This window comes from Sus scrofa, chromosome 2 (genome assembly GCF_054392235.1).
Source record: "Sus scrofa isolate SSC_HxYL_T2T_F1_AM1 chromosome 2, Sscrofa_HxYL_maternal_Yorkshire_Landrace_v2.0, whole genome shotgun sequence".
In the NCBI taxonomy this organism is placed as follows: Eukaryota; Metazoa; Chordata; class Mammalia; order Artiodactyla; family Suidae; genus Sus; species Sus scrofa.
In genome coordinates, this window is record NC_139384.1 from 29,546,015 (window position 1) to 29,561,431 (window position 15,417).

The 15,417-nt window shown below is 45.1% G+C and overlaps 1 protein-coding gene across 2 annotated transcripts in view; it reads right to left on the minus strand.

Annotated features, from left to right (window-relative positions):
- EHF (ETS homologous factor) overlaps positions 1-15,417 on the minus strand; it is a 193,297-nt gene that overhangs the window by 100,008 nt on the left and 77,872 nt on the right. For both annotated transcript variants that reach the window (XM_021083196.2, XM_085011517.1), the window contains exons 5-6: positions 5,277-5,488; positions 2,273-2,763 (exon numbers count right to left, since the gene is read on the minus strand). The gene's annotated coding sequence lies outside the window, so the exon portion shown is untranslated. The remainder of the gene's footprint in view (positions 1-2,272; positions 2,764-5,276; positions 5,489-15,417) is intronic.

A 15,417-nucleotide genomic window follows, 5' to 3' on the forward strand; every position in this document is an offset into this window, starting at 1 on the left:
GAGCTTCCATATGCTGTGGGTACAGTCCTAAAAAAAAAAAGGGAAAAAAAGTGTGTAGTCAAAAAACCTGGGAGACCACCCACCTGGACAAAACTAACAAAGCTAACACATAGCGGGGGCAAGTATAAAATTAAATCAACAGGACCTGAGCATATCTCTGGTATATTGCATTCAATGTGCATAATTCTGAATCATGGTAATAATTGTATTCTGCAAAATTAAAGCTTTGATTTCAACAAGTGACTGAAAATTAGGACAATCCTCTTTAATGGCCTCTCTTCGCATTATCAAACAAATTGAGTTCCTATTACTAATGCACCTGTTTTTAGAAACAATAAATTTGGACTCGTTGTCTAATAAATGCTTTAATTAAAGAGATATAAGATTAGTTGTCTAATAAATATTTTAATTAAAGAGATATTGTTTCATCCCTTTCTAAGTTCTCTTTGAAAATGTTCCAAATTGTTCTTCATTTAAAGAGTAGATGTGGCGTTAGCTGTGGCTTAGCGGAGACAAACGTGACTAGCATCCATGAGGACATAGGTTTGATCCCTGGCCTTGTTCAGTGGGTTAAGGATCCAGCATTGCTGTGGTGTAGGTTGCAGATGTGGCTCAGACCTGGTGCAGCTACAGCTCTGATTCAACCCCTAGCCTGGGAGCCTCCAGATGCCGTGGGTGCAGCCCTAAAAAGACAAAATAATTTTTTAATTAAAAAAATAAAAAGTAAGTGCATACTTTGAAAGGGAATGCTTATCTTTTACAGATAGGTACACAGTAGAATAGTACAATAACACATAGTACAATACACACCAATATGCTTCAAAATAATCTGCAGTCTGGGAATGAATGGAGATCAGAAGAGGCAGAATTGGCCAAGAGTTGATCACTATTGAGGCTTGAAGATGGATATCTAGGGTATACTAGTTAGATCTGCCAACTTCTGCGTATATTTTAGATCCTTGATAGTTTAAAATATATAATGTGTTTTTAAAAAGTCACAACTTGATTTTTTTTCTATTCAGCACTGCCAGAACTCACATCTCAGTTGAGAAAGGAAAAGAATGATCAAATGTGAATTTCATAAAAATATATGACTTTTCATGTCTTCATGAAATCATGACTTTGTCTAGTAAATACGCCTTCATTGTTTGCTATTGTGTTAGAATCAACCCCACATGAGGACACAGTTAAGAGGAATAAAAGAGAATCTGGTAAAAAGAAAAAAAAAGTCATTGCATTAGCTGCGCAGGGGAAAACGCAGAAAGGAAACAAACCTCATGCACCATTGAAATGAGAGTGCTTTGAAAACACCTTTCAGCTGATACTGTTGGTGTGGGTAACAATGATAGGACTTTTTACACACACAGATGGTTGACTTAGATTCTGGTTGGAATGTCATAATTGAAAAAGATACATACACCCCAATGTTCAATGAAACACAATTAACAACAGCCAGGGCATGGAAGCAACTTAAATGCTCATCAACGAATGGATAAAAAGATGTGGTATATGTATACATAATGAAATATTACTCAGCCATAAAAAAGAATGAAATAATGCCATTTGCAGCAACATGGATGGACCTAGAGATTATCATACTGAGTCACATAGAGAAAGACAAATATCATATGATATCACTTATATGTGGAATCTAATTTTAAAATGATACAAAAGAACTTCTTTGTAATACAGAAACAGACTGACAGACATAGAAAACAAATGTATGGCTACCAAAGGGAAACAGAGAGGGGAGGGATAAATTTGAGTTTGGTATTAACATACACACACTACTGCATAAAAAATAGATAACCAATAAGACCTACTGTATGGCACAGGGAACTCTACTTAGTATCCTGTAATAACCTATATGGGAAAAGAATGTGAAAAAGAATAGATATATGTATATGTATAACTTGACTCACTTTGCTGTACACCTGAAACTAACACAACATTGTAAATCAACTCTACTTCCATATAAAATACAAATTTTAATCTCCTTAGAATCTGAATGTCATCTCTCAGAGGAGCAGCGAGCAGCTTGAAGGACCCCAGATGACATCTCAAGGGAGACACAGTGAGATGCAGACCAGAGTTCCCCCCGGGACAGGGACAACCAACAAAATGGTGACCACCCTGCCACTGGAATGAAACCACGGAACAGCTCACCCATGTGTTCACCAAATACAATGCAGAGAAGTCAGGAAGTGGCAGTGCTCACTACATCCCATAGCTACTGAAAGAGCAGGAAGTCACTCTCAAAGGAAACACCCACCTGTTGGCCTTCCCAAGGCTCCAAGAAACCTGAGCCGTCCCTGCCAAGAGGCCTCTGGCAAGAGTCCTTCCGGATTTCAGGCTCCAAGCCCTCTTCAATCCTTCGTGTTCTGAGTAAGGATTTCCACACTGCAGGCTCCTTCCAATTACACCCCGAGATAGTATCAAAATGATAGGTAAAAATAGGCTTGGATTTCTGGCCCAACAGCCAAAGCACACGGTGCTATGGAGAGAGACCGGGCTGATTGGGATCTCTTGCGGTTGTGACGTCTTTTTGGAAAGCAGCTGAGGGCTCTAAGATTGTGCTACCGAGAAAGCAATGGGGAGAAGCACAGGTGTGCTCACAGTGACGTGGGCTTTCCTGGGAAGGGAGAGGATGGGTCCACTTCTCATGACATTTGAGGTGGAACAAAAGAGGGTATGGATGAGGCAGGCTGGCGTGAGAAAGCTGAAGATGTTGGGTCCAGCTGGTGGCCTGTATAGTGGTGAACCCTGGAATCACAAAAACTCAGAGTTCAGAGGGGTTTAAAAAGTCCCTAGTGTCAACCCCTGCCCTGGCGGAGGAGCCAAGGGATGTTTTCTGGTGGGGAGTTATTTAGACCCTCCGTAACCTCCATCAACAAACCTCCAGGCTGCCCCAAATCAAACACACAATCTAAAGAGAAAACAAGGTTTGCTCTGCATATTCTGCTTCAAGGAAAACTTCTGGGAGTTCCCATTGTGGCTCAGTGAGACCCGACATAGTCTCAGTGAAGATGTGGGTTTGACCCTTGGCTTCACTCAATGGGTTAAGGATCCAGCACTGCCACAGCTGCAGTGTAGGTTGCAGATGAGGCTCGGATCTGGCGTTGCCTTGGCTTTGATGTAGGCCAGCAGCTGCAGGTCTGATTTGACACCTAGCCTGGGAACTTCTATATGCCATAAGTATGGCCATTTAAAAAAAAAAAACAAAAAACTAAATAATCAAACAAACAAACTTCTGCCATTCCTTATGAAGAGATCACCATCTCTGCTATACAGGAATTTGAGGGGCACCCTTACCCATCCCACCCTCCTAGACCATCAACGCTTGAATTGACCATACAAGTATTCAGCATCCTTAGAGGCTATGCATCCTCACAGCCCTCCAAGGGACCCCACCCCAGCTGTGAATGGCTCCATGTGAATTTTTTTCCTTGCCATTTGCTAACAGAGATCATGAGCCTAAAAAAGTTCTAATTCCTTTTAAGCCATAATTAATGTCTTGAACCTGCACAAAGGAAGTGATCCTTGAAACAATAAAAGGTCTACACAAAATTAGGTTTCCACAACATTCTTTAAAATAGCAGGTGACGGAGTTCCCGTCGTGGCACAGTGGTTAACGAATCCAACTAGGAACCATGAGGTTGCCAGTTCCATCCCTGGCCTTGTTCAATGGGTTAAGGACCCAGCGTTGCCGTGAGCTGTGGTGTAGGTTGCAGTCGAGGTTTGGACCCCTCGTGGCTGTGGCTGGGGCGTAGGCCGGTGGCTACAGCTCCGATTCGACCCCTAGCCTGGGAACCTCCATATGCTGCGGGTGCGGCCCTAGAAAAGAAAAAAAGACAAATAAATAAAAATAAAAATAAAAAATAAAATAGCAAATGACTTTTATGGGAGAATAATAATGGATGCTACATCCTCCCTATAGCAGGATGTTCAGCCATTAAAATATGTTCATACAGAGGATGGAGCAATGTGAAAAGAGGCTGGGCATGTAAAAATGTTAGGAAAGCAGGATGCTGAAATGTGTATTCATTAGGCTCAATGTGTACATTTTTTAAGACAACCTATTCATAAAAGTGACTAGAAATAATCCCACTTACATGAGGTATCTAGAATAGTCCACCTCATGGAGACAGAAAACACAACAGGGGTTATCAGGAGCTGCGGAAGATCCTGGTGGGGAGGGACTGAGTAATGGGAACAAAAGTTCACTTGGGGTTGATGAAAAATTGTAGCGATGGGTGGTAGTGACGGTTGCAGTGTGAATGTGCTGAATGCCACACAACTATACACTTAAAACGGCTACAATGGTTAATTTTGTATTATTTCTCTTTTACCACAATGAAAAAAAATGCACAAAATATGTCTCGAAGGAAAGAAACCAGAAATTAAGGGAAGTTGTATTTGACTGGGAAAACTTTTCATGGGTTTTTTTTTTTCATTTCTAGTTGTTTATGGTCTTGAAATGTATTCAAGGAATATATCTAGTTGATCATGGAAAAAACCAATAAACTTTATATTAAAAAACAAATTTCAATACGAGCTTGAAAATATGTGTAATGTCTTTCTACAAGTTTAGACAATAATAATAATGAATAATAATAAAAAGAATACTTTCCTCTTTGGGTTCAATGTCTTGCCTTGACTGACTGTCCATTTTAAAGAAGAGGACACTGAGGCTCAGAGAGGTTGGTGACTTCTCAGGACCACAGAATGTGTTGGGAGGATGGTTCTGTTGATAATGGCCCTTGCAGCTTCAAGCCAATTACACTGAATGTGACCAAAACTGATTGACAGGACTAGACATTCATTTTGCCCTCAGACGTAAGCATCTCCAAGCCATGGAGAAAAATCTCATTCATTGATTGGAATTCCAACTACCTTCTACCCTCCTTAACTTTTCAGTTTTCATGAGAAAGAAGCAATTGGCTTTAAAAAAAAAAAAAAAAAAAAAAAAAAAAAAAAAAAAAAAAGGAAGAAAGAAAGAAAAAACTCTTGGATATAATCCAAAACAGACAACTTTTTGATGGCTTCCAAAGCCAGCCAACAACTTCCGCAAATTTCCTCCACCCTCTGCTTCTCAGGATTCAGACCCTGAGGCCTTAAAACTGAATCATTAAGGACTCAGTTATGTTCAGGAGGTAGGAAACCCTGAGGTAGGAAATTTAGACTCATCCATGTTGGGATGGTTTTTTATAGCAAGGGCTATTAGCGATTTAATATCTTAATTTCATTCATTTTCATCAATTAGAATATTGAGTTACCTGGAGCATCTATTTCTCCCACATTCTGGCTGTTTTTCACTGTAAATAAGGCAGCGAACTATCAAGGGATTGCATCAAAGTGTTTGAAGGCTTCGAGGATGAAGGTGGACTTCGCTTGAGGTTCAAGGCATCACTTTCCTTAGTCTCCCTTCACTCAGATTCTCAGCTAACTTTAATCTCTCCTGGTCGCCAGCTCAGTGACCTTCGCACACCTGGAAATGAAAAATCTGGCAGTTCATGTCAGGCACAAGAAATATTCAGGAGCACTTTGCTAAATCCTCTGAAACAAAGGAAAGCAATTCTAGTATCCAGCATCTAGTAATTAAAGAACAACGCCTCATTAGTAGTGGAGAGAATATAGGGCAATGAGAGGTCTCAGCCAGAACTCCTGCCGAACCTAGAGAACCAGCTTGGTCAGTGGAGGAGATAAATAGATACCAGTGAGTCAGTCGAGTTGAGCTGACACTGAACGCCACTGATCTGGAGGACATTCTGTGAATCAACATCGAATTGTGCTCTGTGTTCCAAGTGCTGCGAAAGTTACAGCAATGAGATGGATGCCCAGAGGACAAAATAGAGAACCCATAGTCAGAACTCTAAACAGTCTTGGGGAGTGGGCTTCATCGCAAATGTCAACTCTGACTGACAGAGGCTGCGCAGAAACGGCGTTGAAAAGGACCGGAAGATCCCATTCCAGTGAGCCCGAAAAGCGGGATCTGTGCTAAGGTGTAGGGAGGAGTCAGTGGCAACAGCTGTGCCAGGCATTGGCTAGCCCTGACCCAAACTCTCAGGAAAATTGCTTTTCCAAAAACAGAAGCTGCCTAGGCAAGACTGGTCTTAGGCAAAATCAAGAGGAAGATGACATTTGCTTTTAGCAAATCAAGCTTCCCTTTGACACGTCCCTCCTCTCAGTCTCCAAGCACCCAGATAACTTTCTGTTCTCTCACTAATATTTCCCATCCTCCATGTCCTCCAGGAAGTTCATGACAAATGGTTCAAGGGATTCATGTTGCAGAAGAAATCAAAATCCTTCTAGGGAGCTGATGCATGGGAATTAGGAATACTAGTCAGCCAGAGGAGCTAGGGAAGGAATCCTGCTTACTCCTATCAGTGGTAATGAACTCTGGCTCCAACAGAAGGAAATCCCTCAATCCAAAGAAGGAGAGATTAGTGTTCCTGCTGCTTGATCCTATCAGCCCAAACTCTGATTTCCTTGCTTTGTTACAGCACAAACACCAAGATCTTTCATAAAATCTGCAGGAACTAAGAGGAGAGTCCCAAGATCCATAGAAGCTTTAAGTATGAGCATCATATTGGACCCAGGAGAGAAGTTATGTGGGTTTTTTTTCCAAGTTTATTACCTTCCTCCTGGAAGCTACAACAAATTTGCCTAAACGGTTTTTTCTCTCACCCCAGACCTGGGTTTCAGGTGCCAGTGAGGATGGAAGGACACAGAAGGAGACCCAAACAATGAAAGAAGAATGAATGCTGTGTAGCTAAAACGTTGACATCAAACCTTCCAAGGGTTTTCCATATGGGCCATCTTTGACTTCATCCCACATAGAGAGAGAACCCTTCAAACCTCTCTTCTTCCTCAATGTCCCAGGACAACCATTCCAAAGCAGCTGGCATTAGGTCCCTGGCACCCTGCTCAGGTCTCAGAAGCCTCTTAAACATGCAGGTACCTCTGTGGGTGGGAGAAGGGAGACAGCAGACAAAGAGGGGGAGATGGACAGCCAGGGGCCACCTTTCTTCCTTCATAAGAATAGAAGCTTAGACGAGGAGTTCCCATCATGGCTCAGTGGTTAACGAATCTGACTAGGAACCATGAGGTTGCGGGTTCGATCCTTAACTAACTCAGTGGGTTAAGGATCTGGCGTTGCCATGAGCTGTGGTGTAGGTTGCAGACGCGGCTCGGATCCCACGTTGCTGTGGCTGTGGCGTAGGCTGGCGACTACAACTCCGATTCGACCCCTAGCCTGGGAACCTCCATATGCTATGGGAGTGGCCCAAGAAAAAATGGCAAAAAGACAAAAAAAAAAAAAAAAACTTAGATGAGAGGTAGAAGGACTTGGACAAGGCTCTGCCCTTTTCGTGTCTGGAGTAGCACTGTGTCTGGACCAAAGGCTATGAAAACTAGATCCACCTTGCAGGGTAAACTCACCGGGGAAGAGCGCCCTCTCTGGTCCTCTACACATGCTCACTTTATTCAGGAAACTGGCCCACGGGTCCTGGACCAGCCTTTCTACCTCATTCTGAAGCAAAGGAGTTTGGTGGTTACCTTTACAAATCTCTAGGTCCCTGGACCTACTTCTCTGACCTCCAATATAGCTAAGGCATCTAATAAGTGAAACATAAGTAGATGAACCAATAGCTGACTCTGGGCCTTCAAGGCTGCACACAGAGACCCAGGGACAGAACTTTCTGAGTAGGTCCTCAGCTGGTGAGGAAAAAAGGCTGGTCCTCCAACCTTTCCATGGATGCAGCTGATCTTATCAAGCCTTAGAGCTGCCAGCCTCACTTAGAGCTGCCAGCCTCACCCAGGATGCTCTGTTAGCCCAGAGCCGATCCTGGTTCACCCAGTCAGGACATGTTGCCTCTACTGGGCCTTCCCAGCCTGGTTATTCCCTCACCCCTGTTGCCCCATGGATGGAATGGCACGTACACATTTTACAGCACAGGTGAACTGCGAGGACTTTAGGTCAGGCTGACTCTGGTATAAATCACAGGTCCATCATTTTTGGCTGAAAAACTCAGGGAGTTACTTAACCCCTTGGCGTCTATAATAGGAGGATAATAACACCTATTTCATTGGTATTTTATTACCTCTACTAGAGCAGGGCTCCATAGAGAGGGGCTGCCAGGATGCTCGATGCCAGGGCACTCCATTCACAAAGCCTGTGCATATGGCGCCCGCTGGAGTTGTGCATGGTTAATTGCACGCAGCAGCCCTATAGCAGAGAGAGGGATTTCATCTGCCCTGTCCCTTGATCTGCCCCATTTGCCTGGAATAGTGTCTGACGCAAAGTAGGAACTCAATCCATGGGTGCTGGGTGAATGAAGTACTCAATTTATGTAAAGAGTCTGATTTTGGAGTGGATGCTCAGTAAATGGAAGTTGTGATGGCTGTTGCAGATGACACTGCAGAGTATAAGCCAGCGAACCCTTCTCTGAGCCTGGACTTAACAAATCCAAGGGGTGCTGGGCTTGAATGTTCGGGGCCATTCTCCACCTTAGGTACTGATGAAAGTTGCCTTTCTTACATCCTCCCACGTGGTTGCTGGAGATTTGCCCTGCTCTCTCCCTTGGCCGGGCCTGTCCGCTCCCTCCTCCCAGCCCATCTCTGACCCAGGCCAGAGGGACAGGACAACAGAGCTGCCATCTGGCTGCCACGGGGACAGCTGTCTCCTCTTCGTGTAAAAGTCAGGACTTTCCTCCCCATCGCCTCTTCTTGGCGCCTTCATTTGGCACCAGGGCCGCTATTCAGTAGCCAGTCCTACTCAAAGGCCATGGCTCTTTCTTGGAAATGGCATAGACCTGAAAACAAGGGACCCACACATCTCTGCCAGCAGGGACGTTGCACAATGCCAGCCCCGTGTTCCGGGTGAAGGGAACCCAGTTTCAGAGAGGTGGGCAGACACTCTTCCCCACACGTGGGGAGGCTGCATGGACATTTAAGGGCCTCTCATTCAAAGGGACAGATTTGGTTCTGAAAGTCAGACCACCCTGGCTTCAGCCTGGATGTACTTCTCCTTCCCCACATCACCACACCCACAAGGACAATCTCCTTTCAGGGGACAATAGGTGGCTGCCACCTTTGTATAACACAACAATGTCAGGAAGGAACCCACCCCAGAAATATGACCTCCCTGAATGCCTGGGATTCCACTATTAGTGATTCATTCCTTTGGGCTACACCCACTCTCTGGCTATGCTGGAAAACACAAATTCTCCTGGGAGGGGTAAGGCATTGAGATCCTAATACCTGGAGTGAATAACATCATCGGACCCTTTATTTCCTTCTGTTCGGAGAGATACTGGGTCGTTGGGCCCATGGGGTCAGGGTGGATCATGCTAGAAGCAGAGAGGAGGGAAAGCTTTGCAGTCAAACTTCGTTAGCATCATAGGGCTGCCTGCTCCACCCTAAGGCAGTGGCTCTGGGACTGTTGATTTTCATGAGTTACTCACCAGCAGATTCAGAGACAACTACACAAAGGGCTGACTCGTGCCCTCCACAGGTAATCGATACTCAACAAGTGTGAGTCTGTCCCCCCGCCACCCCCGCCACCTCCCGCCACCCTCCCCCCATGCATGGAAAGAGCGGGGTGGAGGCTGGTCCATGCCTGCCCTCATCTTCTGGGAAAGACAGGGCAAAGACACCAAGTTTCTCCTCTACTCCCGCTAGAGTGTGGGCCCTCCTCTGCCCAGCCACCCCACTTGGTCCATGGCTCCTTGACCGCTGCTGGAGGAGGGGAGTAAGAGAGGGCCAGGTACACATGTTCAACAACTGCTCAATGTGGACCTGGCTTCTGGGACCCAAGGCTGGGAGAGTTTAAGAGCCTCTTGCTTGGTGATGGCTCTGCCCCGCTTCCCTGCTCTGGGCCTCAAGAGACTGACCTCTAAGGCACTGCATTGCCAGCCTCCTTTGTCCCCTGCCTAAGAGTCACACTCAGTCAAGCGGGGGGTGCTGGGAGAGATGGGGGGCAGGAGAAGAGAGAGGCAAGCGATGCATTTCCTCCACTCCCTCCCTCCTGACCAGGGTTGTGGCAATAGCTGTATCTCCCCAGCCATGGTCACAGATCCCATGAGGCTCCAGCACTCAGTGGGGTCATCTACCCAGAGGTGGAAAAGACTGCTCGCTCTTGCTAGTCCCTGGGCGCACTGCCACCCTCCACCATGGTTTCTGTAAGAATCGGATGCAATTCCACATGCAGTTTCTTCAGGAATACTTGCCGAGAGATGACCCAGCCAGGAAAGGAAGCTCCCCTTTGGGAGAAGCCAGGTAGATCAGGATCAAAATCAACCTGTGCTCAGCCTGTTCATTCTCAAGACCCCTGGGCTCACCCTGGATGTCCCGATTCACTTGCTCCAACTGCAGCAACACTTCCTCAATCTGGAGCAGGGATTTTAAGGAAGATTTCTTCTTTTTATCTCTTATGGTCATTCTTTGGTCAGTGGGAATTTTTCCTGGAAATCTCCGCATTGGCCAAGCCAAGCAGTATTCAGTCAAAAATGTTACACTCTCTCAAAGAATAATGAAAAGTACATAGAAACTGTCTTGATCTTTTTAGCCTCTTTCTCTTTCTTTCTTTCTTTCTTTCTTTCTTTCTTTCTTTCTTTCTTTCTTTTTCTTTCCTTCCTTCCTTCCTTCCTTCCTTCCTTCCTTCCTTCCCTCTCTTTCTTTCTTTCTCTCTCTCTCTTTCTTTCTTCAGCTGCACCTGTGGCATATGGAAGTTCCCAGACTAGGTTTAAATCTGAATTGGAGCTGCAGCTGAGTCCCATGCCACAGCCACAGCAACACCAGATCTGAGCCTCATCTGTGACCTACACGGCAGCTTGTGGCAATGCCGGACCCTTAACCCCACGAGGCCAGGAATCAAAGTTACATTCTCACAAACACTATGTCAGGTTCTTAACCCACTGAGCCACCTTGGGAACTCTGTAGCCTCTTTCTTTATTGAAATTATCCAGCTCACACTTTAACCAGAATGCTAACTATTCCCCACTCTTGGAATCTACATATGACAGGAAGGAGGAAAAAAAAAGAAAAAAGGTTTGAAATTTGTAAGAGCTGAAAAGGCCCATAAAGTTCAACATGAAGTACAGCAATCCTCCCATTTTCCACAGTTGGAAGGGATCTGCCCAAGGTTACATCAGTGACGGATCCTTGGCCAAAACCCCGGGATTCCCAGCAGCCCGGATCAGTAGCCTTCCCATCACTCCAAGGATGTGGGCAGCCCACCTACCCAATCAGAGCTCTGAGACTCCGGAATTCACTTAGCAGTTTCCCCTGCAAGACTGGGAGCTCTATGACCCAGTTACAGCCCTCGTCCAACCGAGTAACTTGTATGTTATCACTAAAGGACGGAAAGATCAATGAGGGCAGAAGCCAGGCCTCGCTCACTATTTTACCCACAGCCCCTGCTTCCATATCTAGAACACTAATTCTTTCTGGAATGAAGGACTATTCCGTACACAGATCTCTATGCTTTCAGGCATCAGACATTTTCAAACATAATCACTCCCCCAGCCCTCATCAGTGAGCATTGATTAAGAGACCATTCAAAGTCACAGGCCCTTTAGAGAAGCCCCTCTAGGTTATCCCTGCACAAATCCCAGGGGGGGCCCCTCACTCCTGAGATTTGTGTATTAGGGAAATCTGAGCCAAACGAATATCCAGAGAAGCATTAGAAAGAAAGAAATGGGTAGAGATGGCTCCAAAGAGCATGGTTCTGTTTTCACAAAAGGCAGCCCAGTGTTCAGTAATTGCTAGTTAGTAGTGGTTGCCATTATTGAGTGCTTACTACCTACCAGGCTCATCTGTATCTCCATATATCATCCCAATTGATCCTTATAGTTGTCATGCAAGTAAGGTATTATGTTCCCCGGTTTTTAGGTGAGGAACTCAGGCTCAGAGAGGTTAAGCCACTCACCAAAGATCACACAGCTTCCACATCTATGTCCATCCCTCTTTACTATGCTGTTTCTTCCAAGAGAAACCTAGGTTTTCTTAAAACACCAGTTCATAATGTAGCCTGCCTTCTCCTCTCCCTTCCCCTCATCTAGCACAATCTAGTCCCCAAGTTGAAATTAGAGGAGAAGAAGAGATGTTAACCAAGTGCAAGGATCAAGACAATCAGTCTGATTCACTCTGAGAAGTGGCTTTGAGCCAACAGGGGAGCTGGGGCTCAGGGGGCAGTTTGCAAGGAATGGAAGAGTCCATCCCTCAGAATCCTCCTTTTCCTTTGCCCCCTTGTCTGTAGAACGCTCTCTGGTCTCCTCATAACAGGTCTACTAAAGGCTTTCGAGTCATTATATCATTGAGCTGCTCACCAACCCTGAGGTAAGGAAAGATTACGATCACCATTTTAGGATGAGGAAATATCAGCTCAGGGAGGTTAAGTTACTTGTCCACGTTCCCACAGCTAGTAAAAGGAGGAGATGACCCAAGCCTTCTGGAACCAGGATCAGTTCTCCTTCCCCACCACTGAGCCTTGTGGGGAGAAAGTGAGGGCTGTGGACTAGATGAAGCCCAAGTGGCTTTGGCATGGACCCAGCCTGCTCTTAACCACAACCACAGCCTCCACCACTGAGTTTCGTGAAGGACTTAATGACTCTGTTAACACCAGCCAAGATGGCTGCCAAGCTGGAGACACAGCCGGTGGTTCTGAGCTTCTGACCGCCCAGGCGCATTCTGGGAAGGCAGGCAGCCTTTGCTGCAGGGTCGGGAGGGAGAGAGGAGCTTGCAAGGCATGGAGGTTGGCCCTGCGACCAAGCTGGGGCAACGCCATGGGAACTTGGGGAGCCTATAGTGCTGTGGCCAATGCCGTAAAATCCCACTCACACTCTAATCCAGAGAACATGGAGGAAGAAAGAGCAAGAGAACTCAAGGTGACAGGTAAATTCCATTTTACAGCTCCTTTAGCACTCAGCCTGGTTAAGATAAAGGGTGGTGTTTGGGCTCAAATCCCAACAACACCATTTTCAGTACTATGTTTTTTGTTGTTGTTGTTTTGTTTTGGGGGTTGTTTTTGCTTTTGTTTTATTTTGTTTTTTAGGGCTGCACCTGTGGCATATGGAAGTTCCCAGGCTAGGGGTTGAATCCAAGCTACAGTTGCCAGCCTACACCACAACGACAGCAACACCAGATCAGAGCTCCATCTGCAACCTGCACCACAGCTCATGGCAATGCCAGATCCCCGACCCATTGGCAAGGCCAGAGATCAAACCCCCATCCTCGTGGATACCAGTCGTGGATTCGTTTCTGCTGCAGCACAACGGACACTCCCAGTACTATGTATTGATTGCCTCTTCTAACCTTTAGGGCTCTGTGGGGGTAGAAACTATTTTATCCTTATTTTATGATGAAGACACTGTCTCAGAGACGGTAACTAGCCCAAGACACACACCCAAACAATGATGGAACCGGGGTGATGAATGTCAGCTGGTGGTAACAATTCTAATTCCAGCCTGTGAGCTCCTTGAAAGCAGACATCAAAACTTGGTTTTAATGTTTTATATTATGAAATATTTTAAACATAGGAAAGTGTATAATATTACAAATGCCTGAGTAGCAAATGCTCAGCCTAAGAAATAAAATGTTACAGTTGCAGTCTTGGCACATCTCCTGAATCCCTTATTTACCTCCTCACCTTCCCCAGAAAGAATGGATCATTCATTTTATTCAGCAGTGTCTATTAACACCTACTCCATGCAATGAGTGGCTTCTAAATGCTGAATTGCTCTAAGTATCCTCCTGAATTGGGAGTTCATCATTTCCATTCCTCTTCTATACTTTGAGCAGGTGTCCGTTAGCAATATTTGATGCTTGTTTCCTGACTTGAAGCTTTGTATAAAGAGTAAAAAGAAATTCTGAAATATCATGCATGGATTATCTTTTTTCTCTTTTGGGGAAAAAAAAAAAAGAGAGAGACCATCCAATATATTCGTCATACTTTGTATTGTATTAGTCACAGTGGTAACAATAAACTCATTAAGGTACACTGAAAAAACACACTCCTTAAGAAAAAATAGGAGCTTCTCACTTTATCATGAAGAATCTTACTTCAAATGGGCTTGTGAATAATTTGGTGAAGGTATGGGGGTTCTGGAAGCTGACACTGCAACCTATTCTAACCCAAATCCAAACGAAGATCACATTGAAAAATGACGGTGATAATAATACAGCATTATATTTGTATAGCGAGTTGTCATTTTTAAGGCATTTTCAGAAACATTACTATCTCTCAGGATCACAATTTGTTAGAGGGAAGAGATTGCAGCAATCACCCAGTCCAGAGGGTTTCAGAGTTCATTTTACCAGTAGAATACTTTTTTTCCAAACAAAGTCTTACCTAGAATGGCTCTGATTTTAAGGAAAGTGGAGAGTCCACTTTCCCCAACTCAGCCTCCTCCTCACCTCCTCTGATCCTTGAGACAACTGTGGAGAGCTAGGGCTCCAGAGAAAGATCCTGTCTACACGCTATTTTATAGACAGTGAGACCAAGGTGATCGACAAGGGGAACAGAGCTTACATCCACTGGTTCTCTATATAGTCCTAAAGTGTGTTTTTCATTTGATCCTGCCAACAGAGGTGCAAAAACATAACATAACTAGCCCAAGATTACACAGTTGTATCTTAAAAGTCCACAGAAGTGCCAATAAGTATAAGGCAGAATTAATTGGAGGAGTTCCCATCATGGCCTAGTGGAAACGAATCTGACTAGGATTCATGAGGATGCAGGTTCAATCCTTGGCCTCGCTCAGTGGGTCAAGGATCCAGCATTGCTGAGAGCTGTGGTGTAGGTCGCAGATACAGCTTGGATCTGGCATTGCCATGGCTGTGGCAGGGGCTGTCAGCTACAGCTCTGATTCAACCCCTGGCCTGGGAGCCTCCATGTGCCACAGGTGTAGCCCTAAAAAAAAAAAAAAAATCAACCTTGGGACTCCAAGCCCATTTGCATACTCACATCTCTTCACTAGTCTAGCTAGACAGATCTTTCTGAGTTTATCTTCCAAAAGTAGACTCAGTCCAAAGAGATATTTGTGACCTTATTGGATGCAGTTGGATGAAGAGTTGTTGCCCTGGAGACCAAAATAGGTCAGGCCCTTGGCAAAGATAAAACATGGATCATTGCCCTAAAGGCCTCTTCTCCCCTTCCTTGGGAAGCCCTGTCTACTCCTGGCCAACCCCCATCCTACATCCTCAGGACCCTCTTGCAGATCTGTAGGACCCACTGACACCAGTTTTCCTTTCTCTCCCCCCAGTGCACACCTTCAGCCCAATTCTCCCATTCCTCAATCCCTGCTCCCTGAAAGGGCTCCAGTACTTACTTATCGCCTTAATTTATTGCAAATATGCATATATTGAGGTGGCACCCAAAGAGTAGTATTAATAGTGGAAGTTTTAGGTACCAGATTA